Source organism: Pelodiscus sinensis, chromosome 19 (assembly GCF_052426305.1).
Source record: "Pelodiscus sinensis isolate ZL-2025 chromosome 19, ASM5242630v1, whole genome shotgun sequence".
NCBI classification, from domain to species: Eukaryota; Metazoa; Chordata; order Testudines; family Trionychidae; genus Pelodiscus; species Pelodiscus sinensis.
Window position 1 is genome coordinate 21,721,636 of NC_143070.1, and position 12,628 is coordinate 21,734,263.

The following is a 12,628-nucleotide window of genomic DNA, read 5'->3' on the forward strand; positions in this document are numbered from 1 at the left end:
TCGTCCAAAGGGTTAGCAGTCCATTTGCCTCAGACACAGGTGCCGTCTGCTTCTGATTCACCCGGTTCGCGGTGGGGTGAACGTGCGCTGCTCCCTTGAAGTCTGCTTCTGGGGGACCTTTTACCAGGTCGGTTTCCCTAGCGGTGCTCTTCTTGACCCTGGTATGATGTATCCAAGTGGGAAGCTCTTTTACCCAGATGGCGGTGGGGCTCACCAGAAGAGTTTCAAAAGGTCCCAACCACTGAGGCTGAAGCGGAGTCTTCTTGCATGCTTTTACCCAAACAGGATCACCTGGTAAAATAGAATGAACAGCTTCTCACAACGGTAAGGATTGAGATTGTTCGGAATATTGCTGCAATGTTATTAGATGTTGCTGCAGCCTCTTTACATAAGTTTCTGTTTCATTTGTTAAATCAGTGTAATTGGGAATTGAAATTAAAGGAGCAAAGGTTGGGGGTACATGTCCAAACAGAATTTCATAAGGTGCCAATCTAGTCCTAGCACTTGGAGTTCAAATGATGTAGAGAGCTAGAGGGAGGACCTTAGTCCATTTCAACCCAAGTTCTTGGCATAGCTTTTTCAGTAGATTTTTCAAAGTTCCATTGATTCGCTCCACCTGGCCCGAACTCTGAGGGTGCCAGGAAGCGTGAAAAGCCCATCGGGTTCCTACGGCTTCAGTGAGCTCCTTACAAATCTTTGCAGTAAAGTGAGTACCTTAATCAGAGTCAATTATTTCAGGAGGGCCAAATCGTGGTATGACCTCATTAAGTAATACCTTGCATACTGTAGTCACAGTAGCTCGAGTGGTGGGGAATGCTTCCACCCATCCAGTGAGCTGGTCTATTATAACCAACAAATGTTTTTTTCCTTCAGAGGGAGGTAAATCTGTAAAATCAATCTGTACATGCTGCATAGGTCTATGAGCCCAGCTACGCCCCCCAGGCGGTGCTTGTTTGATTACACCTTTTGGGTTGCATTGCTGGCACAAGGCACATTTTTCCACTACTCTCCTGGCCACTTCATGAAGTCCTGGAGAAACAAACTATCTTAAGATGATTTTGGCTATCTTATTTGCCCCCAAATGAGTATTGTTATGAACTTGCTGCACCACTTCGCTCTGATGACTTTTAGGTAACACAAACCGACCATCGCACTCCCAAATTCCTACCGAGTTCGGCTGAGCTCCCCATTTCTCCCAGATTGCCTTTTCAGTATCTGGGGCTTGATGCTGCCAAGTTACTAGAGGAGAACATAGATCTAACTGAGTTCCTTGTAAAGCGGCTGCCTTAGCAGCCCCGTCCACAAAGTGATTTCCCACTGACACAGGATCAGTCTGTTTAGTATGAGCCCTGCAGTGAATAACTGCAATTTCTTTAGGGACTTGAATAGCTTGCAATAGTTCAGCTATCTCTTTTCCGTGAGCAATCTGTGATCCCGAGGAAGTAATAAATCCTCTCTCTTTCCAAATAGCTCCAGTAGCATGACACACACCGAAAGCATATTTAGAGTCTGTATACATGTTAACCCTCTTTCCTTTAGCATATAGGCAAGCAGCCTTAGAGCTTGCAATTCAGATGACTGAGCACCGGGCGACAAAGGTTTTCCTATTAGCATTGTACGACCATCTGTAACTGCGTACCCAGAATGCCGAACTCCATCCCGGACAAAAGCAGATCCATCAATAAACAATTCTAATTCTGGATCAGGTAAAGGAACATCAGTGAGATCAGATTGTGGAATTGATACCTGATCCAAAGCCTGTAAGCAATCATGTATTTGTTCCTGCCCCGACTCATGGGGTAACAAAGAAGCAGGGTTTAAACTTGCACATCTCTTTAAGGTAACCCCATGAGTCATTAGCAGCGTTACCTCATACTTCGACAATCTCTGATTAAATGTTTATGCTGCTGTGAGTTTAATAAACTAGCTACAGCATATGGAGTATGAACAGTTAAAGAGTGTCCCAAAACAATTTCTTGAGCCTTTTCAACTAGCAGAGCAGCTGCCGCCACTTTTCTAAGGCAACCTGGGTGTTCCTTAGCCACTGGAGCCAACTGTCCTGATAGGTATGCAACAGGTCTGGAGCTACTTCCAAAAGATTGTGTTAAAACTCCAGATGCCACTCCCTTTACCTCATGGACATACAAATCAAAAGGCTTGCTGTAGTTAGGGAGTCCTAGTGCAGGAGCTCGAACAAGGGATTCTTTTAATGCCTTAAAGGTTCGTATTTGCTCAGAGTTGGGATGTAAGGGCTCTTCAGCCCCCTCCTTTGTCAGTTCATGTAAAGGCTTTAGCAATTCCCCAGATGAAATAATCCAAGGGTGACAAAATCCAATCATGCCAATAAAACCCCGCATACCTCGCTTGGTGGTAGGAAACGGGATTTTAACTATAGTTTCAATCCGCTTGGAATCCAGACTACGTATCCCAGGACCCAAGGTATACCCGAGGTACTTTACTTCCTGCTGGGCCCATTGCAACTTTGTGGGGCTAACTTTATGTCCTTTAAGTGCCAACTGATTAAGCAAATAAACACAGTCACGCTCATTATCTTCTCGAATTCTCGAAGCCACTAGAATGTCATCAACATAAGTCACCAGAGTAGAAGCAGCTGGCAACTGGACATCCTTTAAAACTTCTGCCAAAACCCTGGCAAACACACCTGGTGCTTCCACATAGCCCTGGGGCATTCTAGTCCATGTAAGTTGTCCCGGAGGTCCGGACCCTTTATCCCCTTTCCCAGCGGTACTAGGGACCCCCACCGTAAATGCAAAAAGATACTGCTTTTCTGAGGCCACCTGTACAGAGAAAAAGGCATTTGTCAAGTCCATACAAGTAAACCATTCCGCTTCAGTGGCACCATTGCCAAGATAGTACTTGGGTTCGGCACCACAGGATGTTCAGGAATAACGTACTGATTGATAAGTCTTAAATCTTGCACCATTCTATACACAGGTTTTCCATCAGGACCATGCTGTGGTTTCTTTACAGCTAGAATGGGGGTGTTACAGGGAGAAACACACGGCACCAAGATCCCTTTGTTCTTAAGACACTGTACAAGAGGTTCAAGTTCTTTTATTGCCTCCATTTTAAGAGGATACTGTCTCTGAGCAGGGGGAAGCACATTGCTTTTCACAACTGGATTTAAGGGTGAGGCAGATTTTACTAAGCCCACATCGTGCTTTCCTCCCCACACTATAGGATTAACCTCATTTTGGACTCAGAGAGGAAGTGTACTACAATTGCTACCAATGAGCTGTGTTAACAAATAAGCTTTTTCAATCGGAAATCAAAGGGGGTACTTTCGGGGGTACAAAAAATTGGTGCATGCAATTTACACAACAAATCTCTTCCCAACAGATTTACAGGACCATCCATTAACAGAAAAGAGTGCTGAACAGAAATAGGACCCAATGTAGCCATACAATCATTGGTCATGAAGTGGTATTCAGGTTTCCCAGTAACCCCCAGAACACATTTTTCTATTCCACTTTTTGGTGCCGCTCCCTTAGGTACAGCCGAATGAGAAGTTCCCGTATCCACTAATAATTCAAAGGTTCTCTGTCCTAATTTAAGGGGAACTACAGGAAATCGTGCATCACACTTAAAACGTATCATTCCGGCTTCGTAAACCTCAGGACCCCAGGGGAGCGGCACCTCCCTTCATTCCTGATCCACAGAGAACTGACCCACCACCTCAGATTGCAGCCTAAATGGGCATTCCCTCTTCCAGTGTCCTACCTCACCACAGCAATGACACTCATTAGAACCACGGACACCACTACCTCCATGTCCTCGTCCCCTACTTACTCCACCTTTTCCTCTTCCAACAGACCCTCCCCGACTATTATAGTTCCACCCGTGGCCCCCTCCTCTGCCTCCTGATGTGGCCACGGCCATAGCCAACAACAACACTTGATCCTTCATATCCCTTTGCTTCTCCTTCTTCCTTTCTCTTTCCCTCTTCTCTTCCCTGCCATTATACACTCGTGTTGCAATGCTTACTACTTCAGGTAAACTCTTCCCTTGCATCCCGTCCGGGTGTTCCCTAAACCTTTTCACAATGTCCTCTGCACACTGTGCCATGAAAACCATCTTTATCATTTCTTTGCCGGACTCCGAGTCAGAATCCAGAGTGCTATGTTTCCTGATCTCAGTAGTCAATCGCGTACAAAAGTCGGAGGGGTGCTCATTAGGGAATTGGACACATGCAGTAACCTTGCTCCAATGGGGGGTAACTTCTCCTGCTGCCTTCAGTCCGTGCAAGATAGCCTGTCGGTAATGGGCTAAACTAGCCTTACCCCCACCCACATTCGGATCCCAATTGGGCTCAGCAGTGGGCATGTTTCCCCAATTCTGAGTCTCGTAGTATGTCCTAGCCTTTTCCTTAATTTTTTGCCTCTCATCCTCGGTGAGGAGAGTATCCAGCTATTGGTTTACATCAGTCCAAATTGGCAAGTGGGTGGAAATGTTCTTTCCACCTCTTCCGGGTTATCCCGGAGTCATGGCGTGGAGCACTGCCAATGTAACAAATCAGCTGCCGCAAATGGGGCATGAGTGTATGCTATCATAACTGATCCATTATTCTGGGGAACCGGGTAAGCTCGTAGAGGAGCCAGGTGTGCTTCCAGAGACCCCGGTAACTTCCCAAAGGCTGTTATAAAGTTCCCAGAGGGCTCTCCCTGAACTGGGGATGCCGTCCCTAGATCTTTTCTCTGCTCCTCAGTTATTGCTTTCCCAGCCTCCCCATGCAATCTTGAGCTTACCCTTCGTGGCATTCCTATAGGAAAGTATTCAACATTCTCTGATTGGGTTTCTGGGGCATAGGGCAGGGGTGGTTTAACAGATTTTTCTACACACACAGCCTGCAGAGCCATTTCCCTTTCCTTTGGCTTATAATTATACCATACAAATAAATAGTCCATTTGTCTGGGTCTAAGATTGACCAATATGTCCCTCAGGACATTCATTCTTTCTACGGAAAACGTCCCGCAGTCTGGCCAATCATTATCCGGGGACAAATTAGCAGTGAGTGAAGGCCATTGCGTTTGACACAAATCCTTTATTTTAGATTTTGTTAGACCGGTCGTTCCAAAAATGTCTTTCCAATCTCTCAGGATCAGGGACAACGGGGCATCCCCCGGGCATTTACTGCCGCCCTGTTCCATCTTTAACAGCCAAAGGAATCTTAACTCAATTTCTCAATACCGAGCGCTCGCTTACCTCTCCAGGGACTCTAACCCCGAAGACTCCAGGGACTTTAGCCCGAGGACCGGGATCCTACACAATGGGTAGGTGACATTGCTGGATTTCTGCGGGCCTCAGCTGGTTCACAGGACACGCCTTTCGCCGAAGCAGGGATCAGGCTACCTGGCAAGGCTCCTCAAAACTGGAGGATGCGTGCTGCATTGCTTTGGAGTCCGATCCTCTGCACCGGAGAGTCAGATGAGTCCCATCTGGGGTGCCAAATTTGTCGGGGACTCAAACCTGGATGGCCTTTGTTCGTTGTCTGACCGCGAAGAGACAGGCAACACCAGCAAGATCCAATCACAAGCTCTTTATTGAATAGTGCACACTTACAATAGAGAGCAGCCCGTCTCCAAAGAGAACCAGCCACGATTTCATTAACAGGTAGGCTTATATAGACAGTTCCGTCATGTCATAGACTATTTGCCCAAGCAACCCATCCCCCTTTATCAGTTAGAAACTTCTAGTATCCATGCACACCTGGCCAACTATACATCATGGCCTTAAGCAATTCATAATGCATCAGCAATTTCTTATCAGCCCAAAAGACAGGTACCGGGCAACAAGGAGACAGTTTGTTATGGCCAAAAGGTGAACATAAACAGGGAGTTTGGAACAAACGGGGGAAGAGCAGAAACAGGGAGTTTTCTTATCAATTCTCAAAACAAACTGTTCCTCATCTCAGCAGGTACAAGAATGCAGCTTCTTAGTTATCTTATTTTTGCAACTTGCGCAAGCGTGTAGGGTGCGTCCCTGCCTGAACCCATCAGTTCAAGGCTACTCAGAAATCTTTGTTACATTTGCTTTAGCATAACTGCACTAGGCCTAATTTTTTCTAGGGCCTAACAGTAGCTTCTCTAGAGCATATACAATGGCATAGCATTCCTTCTCAGAAACAGACCAGTGGCTTTCCCTCTACAAGAGTTTTTTAATGAGGAATGCAACAGGGTGGAAATGTTGATCTGGCTGGTATGAAATCCTTTCTCAGTTCCTACCCCCGAAATGTATATTTCTTTTTCTGATTTATCTTTGTAGTGTAGACCTAGCCTAAGGGTAAGCAGAGATCGGAACTGTGCAGAGGTCTTGCAAAGGGCATATGCATTTCTCCATGGTCAGGGGCTGCCCAGCAGCTTTCATAACCCTGAGCAAGCACCTCACCAAACTCCTCAGCAAACTCACTGGTAAAGATAAACCCTTCAGCAAGTCCCTGGGCTCTACAAGGCAGATGTTCAGTGGCATTCAGTGACAGGCAACCCCCCCTTCCCTCATCAGCCTCAGCCTGGGCCTGTCCACACAAGAGATCCGCTTCCTGAACACAACAGTACTGATCTATTTAAAAGGCTATTAGCCAGGGGATAAAATGGTGTCCTTGGCCTCTGTTTGTCCACCCTCTCTGGGGCACCTGGTACTGGCCACTGTCAGTAGACAGGATATTGGGCTAGAAGGACCTTTGGTCTGACCCAGTACGGCCATTCTTATGTTCTTATGATCACTGACGGCCCCATGAACACCAACCTGTACCAGACACCTACTGACTCCTCTTCTTATCTACATGCTTCCTGCTCCCATCCAGGACACATTACACGATCCATTATTTGCAGCCTGGCCCTAAGATCTGATTGGCTCTGCTCCCATCCCACAGTCACAGTCACAGTCACAGTCACACCTACCAGATCTTTATCAACCACTCTTACCACTGAAACACGCCCCCTGAGCATCCTGAACTCATCTGCCTCAAGATAGGCCCAACATGGAAAATAATAGCACCCCACTGGCCATCCCTTCCAGCCCTCAGCTCAAACCCCTCCTGCACATCATTGGCACCCAGCTACCCAGCCTGGGACACAGCCCCTCCCTCACACAGGCCTTGGGAGACAGGCCAGTCTCTGCTCACGGACAGCCCCCAACCTAAGCAAACACTCACCAGCAGCCACCCACCTCACCAGAGAGCGACCCAGCTTGTGGGCAGGCTGAGGATGCTGCAGCAAAGCACTGTGTGTTGTGTCACACATGACATCACAATGCACTTGTGCCTGCACAAAGACACCCCTAGACACTCTTGAGGGGTGGTACAAGTAACAATATGGAACAAATTGACCAAATCAATGGGGAATTTTGGCCGGGGGGGAGGGAGAGCAGGGAAGGGGAGAGGGGAGGGGAGAAATGGGCACAAAACTGCCACTTACAGACTGTGCCAGCTTGTATGGGGGGGGGGAAAGGGGGGCCAGCATCTAGCTGTGTGCCCAGCTAGGGATCTAAGCCTCACCCCAGATCCCAATATCAGCTGGTGGGGCTTCCTGCCCCTGTCTTGCCACAGCACCCACCAATCTGCCTGGCTGCCAGAGTCCTGCTGCATGTATGCCTAGGCCCAGCACCCATGTTGTCTGGGGATGAGAACAGGGATAATGGCACCTTCCTAACCCAGCCTGTACCCCATCCCTGAGAGAACTAGCTCAGTGCCACAGGAGAACCTCAGCTTCATTCTGAGCGTTTGGTACATTCTGGAAATGTGACAGCCCAAAGTCCCGGCAGTGACAGAAGCAGAGGAGACAGGCCCCAGGGGGGCAGAGTTGCCCCACTGGAGAAACTGCCTGTTACATGGGTGAGAGGCAGCAGCTCACTCTGTATGATCTCCAGCTGGCTCCCTGGGGGTGAGGCATTGGTTGCTTTCTTGCTGACCTAACACAAAAGCCCTTTCCCCCTCCTCCTCCATGTTCTTCCCCACAAAGCTGATTGGCTGACAGACAGTGCCACTCAAAGGCACAATTGCTCTGCTCCCTGGGATGCACTGTGTGACTGAGCAGACTGGTGAGAGGGGCCTAATGAGTCCCTTATAGCCACAGGCTCTGTGTATGCTGGATCCTCCTCCTCCCTGACCTCTGATCTGCTTCCTGGAAAGCCTTCAGCCTCTTTCTTCTTTCTGCCTTTCTGTCCATAGCAAGCAGCTAAAGGAGGGGAAGGTTACCTCCTCACATGTGTCCAGAATGGGGCTTGAATCCATGACCTTGGCATTATTAGCACCACAGCTCTAACCAGATAGCCAGCCTACAGAAATGTTGGTCACAAGTGGCCCTTTCAGAAAGGAGCCTTGGACAGCTGCAAGGCTGTTGTGGACTCTAGAACAAGGTGGGGGGTGGAGCAGGAGAACTGCTCACAGGTGGAGAATTAACTCAAATGGCAGAGCACTTGCTTAGAGCACTTGCTTAGCATGCCAGAGGCAGTGGGATCAATGCCACATTCTCCAGTGATGAGGGAATTCTCTTTTCACAGGCAGAGCCAGTTAGGAGGCAAAGGGCCTGCAGTGGCCCCTCTCTCTTCCTACTTGCCTGACAGTCTCAGTCCTGGCTTAGCCCTGGCTACAGAGAGAAGAGGCCAAAGCAAATAGCCCCATAACAGCAAGGGAGTCAGTACATCAGTGGCTGGGGGGCAGAGCTGGGCTCTAACTTGCTGGGTGACCTTGGCCGGTTCAGCGAACCTCTTCCTGTCTCCATGTCCCTGTCTGTACAGCAGGGACAGCATCACTCACAGGTCCCACAGCCCAGCAACAAGCCCTCAAACTTCCCATGTGCTCAGGGAGCCAGGTTTGCTGTTTAATTCTGTGTGGCAGGTGACATTAGGCCTGGGCACTGGGATTGTTTACCAGTTTCCCAGGCCCTGGAGGCATTGTTAGCTCCCAGCTATGATGACTGAGTGCTTAAGGTGTTGGAGTAACAAGCCACTAGGTGCAAGTTCAAATCCTGCTCACAGTGACACCAGGGTTTTGCCAACACCTGTTGCTTGGGCACCAAGGAACCCAAGCCCTGAGATCCCTGGCACAGAATAGAACCTGCCCATCCCATCTGCAGGGACACCTATAAAAGGTAAAGGAGGGTAGAAAAAGCAGGTGGAAACATAGATGACAGGGCTCTGCCTAACTGAGAGGACAACCAAATCGGGCTTTCAGCAGAGCCACATCCCCATGGACACAGCCAGGGGGCTAAGGGCCTCCAGTGGCCCCTCCTTCTCTCTGCTTGGTCTCCCCAAAAGCCAGCCCTGGTTGAGCAGAAAGATGCTGGGTCCCAGCAGCCTCCCTTTGCCTGGCAGAGGCAGAGGCAGAAGTGATGGAGGCAGCAATAAAAGGGTATGTCTAAACTACATGGCTCTGTCAACGGAGCCATGTAGATTTGTTTGTTCAGCAAAGGGAAATGAAGCTGCGATTTAAATAATCGCGGCTTCATTTAAATTTAAATGGCTGCCCCGCTCTGCTGATCAGCTGTTTGTTGGCAGATCGGGGCAGTCTGGACGCTCCCCTGCTGACATGAAAGCCCTTTATCAACCTCCCCAGTAAACCTCATCCTACGAGGCATAACGGGGAGGTCGATAAAGGGCTTTCAGGTCGGCACGGGAGCATCCAGACTAGTGTGCTGAGCCGACAAACAGCTGATCAGCTGTTTGTTGGCTCAGCATGGCAGCCATTTAAATTTAAATGAAGCCACACAATTTAAATAATCATTTCCCTTGCCATCGATGGAGCCATCTAGTTTAGACACATCCAAAGAGTAATACCTCCACCCAAGTGTGTTGGGTTGGGAGGTGTGATGGATAGTGTGTGGGGTGACAGAGATGTGTGTCGCCCCATTAAGGTTGCTGAGCAGTCAGAGCTGCCAGCCAGCTCCTTCTATATCAAACCCTGTTGTGTCCCTTTCTCTGTGAACCTGGAGTACAGGGGTAGAGGAGGGGAAAACCCTGATATCAGTGACTCCTCCTCTGCTAGCACGAGATTCTGTGGGACAGCTCCAAGGCAGGGGGAAGGAGCAGCAGGGCAGTGGGGGAAGGGCAGCTGAAGTGTTGGCACTTGAGAGCCTCCCAGCCAGACCCATAGATCCCGACCTACCAGCTGGTGGCCACATCCTTAAAGGGCCCAAAGACCATATGGCCCCTCTTCACTGACATTCATTTTTCTACATGCATCATGAGAGCTGTGTAGCTGGGATTTTCAGTTGGTGCCCATTTTCATGGTGCCTGAGGCTCCAGTATCTGAGCATAATTTGTCCTTAGCTAAATTGCCTCCACTTACATTGATTGTGGAGCTATTGCCTTGGAGAGTGAGCAGCACAAGAGGCAGGACCAAGGTTCACCCACGTGGTTTGTTTTTTTTGTGGATCTGCCCCTCCACACCCCAGAGACTCTGGAACAAAAAAGACACGAGAAGAACCCAACCTCCTTTCTTTTGCTGTGACATGTATGGCTCTACCTCAGGTTTCGTTAAGGGGGGTCCTTCTACATGTGAAATACCTGTGACAACCCCTGCACTCCTCTGTCCCTCATCAGCAATGCCATCTACTGGGGGAAGAACTTGTCCTGAGACTTGTAGAAGGGCCAACCTGGACAAAATAGCACTTCTAAGATACCCTTTAAGAGCTCAGCTGACAGAGCTGAGAACTGTAGTGTGTGCTTAGCAAGTGATCCTTAGGTTGCTGGTTTGACTCTGGCTCAAAGGAGAGTCTTTTTCCTCTGGATCCATGTCACCAGAGCCCTGCACTGCAATTGAAAAAAGATTTTGGGTATTAGCTGCCAATCACATTTCTTGGGCCGCACATGGCTGGAAGGCTAGAGGGAAATGGGGAATGGCTGCACTTTGGGATGCAAAGGTATTGTCTGAAACCATAAATTAGATCAATTTTAGAGACACTTTTTTTTCAGAAGAGGCTTTTCTAACATTTGGCCCATCTCCACGGGCCCAAATGGGGGAAAAACCCCTTTCAGAAGAGCTCTTATTCCTAATAAAATGAGAAATACAGGGCTTCTGAAAAAACACACTGATCCGAAAAAGTGGATGTGGCAGAGTTTTTCCAGGATACAAGAGGTATCCCAGAAAAGCCCTACAATATAGCTATAGCAAAGAAGGGCACCATGGTCTAGCTGGCTAAAGCACCTGCCTTGTAAGTAGGAGATCCTGGGTTCAACTCCCAGTGGTGCCTTGCCGTAGCCTTGGCTTGCATTTTCCTATGTCCTTCTGGGATACAGAAGAGGCCTCCCTTGGCCACCCATGGGCCAGCTGGTTCAGGAAAAGGCTGACTGGAGAGGAGCATTGGGAGAAAGGAAACCACAAGCATGGAGTGAGTGCAGAGGCTGCTGTGACTGGCAAGGCATGGCTCTGACTGCAATTGCTGGGACAGGAGAACCAGCATCCCATGCCCCTGTGATTCCCTAGGGGTGTCAGTGCCCAGAGATCCTGGAAGTGCAACCTCTGCAGCCATGGAGAGTTACTCTCCTCTCCCCTCCCTTGGGATGGGCACTGGCAACATGTGGAGCAGCTGGAAGAAAAGTCCCAGAGAGCAGCCCCATGGCTAAACTGGCCAAGGCGCCTGCCAGGTATGGGGGAGGTGAGGGATATGCAGCCCCCAGTGGTGCCTGTCCACTGTGTCTGCTCTTCCCAACATCCTTCCATACGTAGCTGGAGTCGGCTTCCTTCACTAAAGGTTGGCCATGTCCCACAGAGGGAAGCCAAAAGCAGCAAAGAGCAGACTTCTGGCTGCTAATGGGGTGCTCTCTGGGTCTTAGTTGGACTCGCTAAATTGAACTCCAGAAGATCGATTGTGGCCATTCCATCCCACCTGGTCATGGTTCTTGTTCTTCTGCACAGCGCAACCCATGGAGCTCAAGGACCTGCTAATGGGCATTCAGATCACACCTTTGTTGAATGGGTGGCCTTGGAATCACTTCGCTTCCTGTCACTGTATCGATCCCTCCCCACACCCAAGGGGCATGGGACTTTCTCCACCTCTGCGGGGCTGGCAGTGAAGATCAATGCCTTTCTGGAGCATGCTTGGGTGCAAAACTCATTGCTGCGCCATGCAGGAGGCTGTTGATACTAAGCGGAGGGGAGGGAGAGGCACGGTGTCAGATGAGATGATCTAACTCTCTCTTCTGGCCTAAAGTCTGCAGGTTGCATGTGGCACCATGAGAAACCTCTAATGTTCTTTGCTAGAGCCCCAGAACTAGCCTTGAGTGGGGGTGACACAGGGGGAGCAGCTCAAACATGCCAAGGGGATGGTCAGGGGCAGAACATGAACCCTACAAAGCAGCAATGACATAAGAGGCTTTTGCAGATCATTGGTTGGGAGGCTCTCACAGAGGGTCTATGGCAACATCCAGGTGGGACAGGCTGCAGGGCTGGGGCAATCTCAGAGACCCCCATGGCCTGACTGCCTTGAATCTCCTTTGTGAGGTTTCCCCTTGAGGGTCACATCTGGGAGTATCTCTGTGAAGATTTCCCCTTTTCCCAGGCTGCAGTGAGCAGGAGCAGGGGAAACAAGAGAATGAGAGAAACAAGAATGAGGGAGGGGTGCAAACACTCAACGAAAATGGGATTTGAACCCATGCAGGCAGAAGACAATGG

General features: G+C 49.3%; 1 non-coding gene and 1 pseudogene across 1 annotated transcript; one reads left to right on the forward strand and one right to left on the reverse strand.

The window, feature by feature from the left end:
* Positions 1-3,663: 3,663 nt before the first annotated feature.
* Positions 3,664-5,093, reverse strand: LOC149522260 (uncharacterized; annotated as a pseudogene).
* A 6,040-nt stretch (positions 5,094-11,133) lies between these two features.
* TRNAT-UGU (transfer RNA threonine (anticodon UGU)) lies at positions 11,134-11,207 on the forward strand. Its single transcript has one exon. It is a non-coding gene; the product is annotated as a tRNA-Thr (tRNA).
* The last annotated feature ends 1,421 nt before the right edge of the window (positions 11,208-12,628 follow it).